The sequence below is a fragment of the Pinus tabuliformis genome, chromosome Q, assembly GCF_031772625.1.
Source record: "Pinus tabuliformis cultivar Carrire ecotype Pingquan chromosome Q, CPIR1, whole genome shotgun sequence".
Lineage (NCBI taxonomy): Eukaryota > Viridiplantae > Streptophyta > Pinopsida > Pinales > Pinaceae > Pinus > Pinus tabuliformis.
Window position 1 is genome coordinate 1,253,964,986 of NC_142296.1, and position 2,835 is coordinate 1,253,967,820.

Genomic DNA, 2,835 nt, shown 5'->3' on the forward strand with positions numbered 1-2,835 from the left:
TACAATGTATAAATATTAATGTTATCAAATACAATGCTATAAATGTATATCAATCACATTATTATGCTAGTTACACTATAACCTACCTATGCGGGGTGTAGGTAGTTCGTGAACTCTTACAGAATGTTTTAATAGGAAGTATAATACTAGCAATTGCACCAAGAGTTGCAAACAACACTAAAAGGAGGAATGGGCAGTGTGGAAGGTAATAATCAAGCCCGCCCCAAGCGACATTTCATAACCATCCAAAAACACTTCCTCTCTCCAATGCTCCACCATTGAAGAGGATTCCACGGTGAGTTTTGAGTCTAGTGGGCGTAACACACACAGGAACGGCTGAAGGCCTGCCCGCTTGCCTCCAAGCCCAGTGCCACCTCTGTCACCTGTATTCGAGAAATATATTATTCTCATCCAAACAAGACGTAGATGATGGATTGTGGCGTTTTTCGTCCAACCACTCCACAATCTTGGTGTCTTGAGGCCTCTGTATTTCGTTATTCCTAGAGAGATCAATCGTCAGCCTAACTGCCTAGAAGGGCTTCCCTCTGGCACAAAATCTCTTCATGTGTCAGATGTATTTTGGCTCCAACTCTGCAAAAGTATTAACGAGAATCTCGTCTGCCAAGGGCCTCGTGAACTCCATGTGCTGCTCGACGTGGGTTCACACAAATTATTTCTACCCACACAAAGTAGGATAAAGTAAATAAGCAGCACTGCACTGCATTGTTAGATTATCAAAGAAAATATTTGAAGTTCACTTTTCTTTGTCCGGTTGACATCTTTAAAGTTAAATGATATTTCAGAGAATAAATGTGATAAATATAAAGAATATCCCATGATTTTCACTATTTCGAGACACTTAAAATGACAATTAATTCCACTATCCTACAAACCAGGAAAGAGTAAATTTAGCATAAACTAGAGGGAAAAGTTTAATATCTTCAGATTTGGCAGGTTGCATTGACGATTTCCTTCAGTTTTCGACTGACCATATTATTTGTCGAAAACTACACACTAGATGACAACCCAAAAAATAGCGAATATGTATCATGGCATAACTCATGCAACAATTTTTAGCCGAGAGTTGGCATTAAAAGGGGAATCAGGTGGAGCAACAAGACCAAGATGATGCATGACTCTTATTTGACGTGTCTTTTTCCCAGAACCATCTGTCATAACATCTTGTTCATTGGAAGGGACTTTCTCTTTCTCTTTCCCTTGATTACGAATTTGCTCGAGCTCTTCTCATTTTGTTCTCTTATGAGTACAAATTTTTATTTTAAGCCCCTCACCACTAGGCTTATTGTGTTGAGATGAATTTTCTGGATTAGGTTTTCCAATTGGCTCCACAGAAGATTTCATAATCTTACTCTGAAGCAACATCTCCTCTTCCAAGGCCTTCTCAAAAGCACCACGATTGGAACCCTTAAAAATTTCCTTAGGTTGTGCAAATGGAACTATCCAAGCATAAATGAAACTTCCGTAAAAGCGAGCTAGAACTCCACCCTTAATTTGGTTGTTAAAAATGCAGTTTGAACTTGTAGTTCTTTCATCCATAATCTATATACGCCACCATGAAGACGGATTCATTTTGGCCCACAGGAGTCTCCCTCGAGCCAAGCATTTTTGCTTCTGGAACTTGCATGATCCTACATTAATACTCAGTTTCCTCTCTGCATCACTACTTTTCATGAACGTCTAGTTCTCCATTTACTATAACATCCCTTTATCAAATGGTCTCAATGCTTAGAAAGCGATCAACGGGTTCACTAAAAAACCCTCAAAGAAAAAAAAAGAAAATCAAGGGTAGTTGAAGAAAGACCTTGACAAAGTGATGAACCAATCAAGTTGAGAAGAGGTGGATTTGCTACTCGATGTCAATCTGGAACCTGAGGTTTATGCAAAGGCACTAAGGACACCGCCCAAAGATTGTGATAAAGCATGAATAGTAGATGCATAATAATGCATAGCTAGAGGCGAGGCCATCAATAGAGCCTACAAAAGGTAGCGTGTTGAAGAGTGATTTGGATTCACCAAGAATGGTAGCATTTAGATGTTGAAAGGCTAGATATACAGAGGGCATGATGAAGAAGACTGCTCATGTAGGCAGTTAATGCGGAATGCGGAAAGCAGTGGGTTGGTTCTACATTGCTATGTAGAGGCCACCACTACTGGTCATGTAGAAAAATATGCAATGATCATCCAAGAAAGTCGGGAGCCCTAACACTTCCATACGTTTACACATGATGGTGTGGTAGAGCAGAACAATGTAGGAAAGAGGCATCATCTTGGAAGTCTGAGAAAATGTGCAATATAAGAGCATGTCGTTCCACCATGAGAGCACGGTAGTCGTGTTCTGGTTAGTTGCTAAGATCTTTAGCATTCTGGCGAGCAAGAAATAGTCTGTGGAGTGAAGGATCTTGGATATGGCAATTGAATTCTGCAGGAACATGGAGTGATCTTGAATATCAAAGACATAATATGGAAGTTGTAGGCTTGCGATTTGTGGCTATCGTGTAACTGTGGTGTGGTGAACTTGTTCTCAAATTGAGCCATGGAGCGTGTGGCCTATGAAACAAAGGATCGGTGGAGCCTTGAACAAATAGTGAAGTGTTGTTTGAGTAGCATTAGAAAATGGAGCATGGAACAACACTGGAGCATGTAAAGTAGAGAGGACCTGCTACGGAGCATAAACATATAGCTTGTTTGAGGAGCAATTGTGTTAGCCAACATGTAAGTTTCTTACTCGATGAAAGAGGATGAAAACGAGTGATTTTGATTGGCTGCGGAAAAAATTCTTTTAGCATAATTATACATATAATAAATAACTTTATT

The 2,835-nt window shown here is 39.8% G+C and overlaps 1 pseudogene; it reads right to left on the reverse strand.

Annotated features, from left to right (window-relative positions):
- Window positions 1-1,059: 1,059 nt before the first annotated feature.
- On the reverse strand, window positions 1,060-1,710 carry LOC149224357 (uncharacterized; annotated as a pseudogene).
- Between the last annotated feature and the right edge of the window lie 1,125 nt (window positions 1,711-2,835).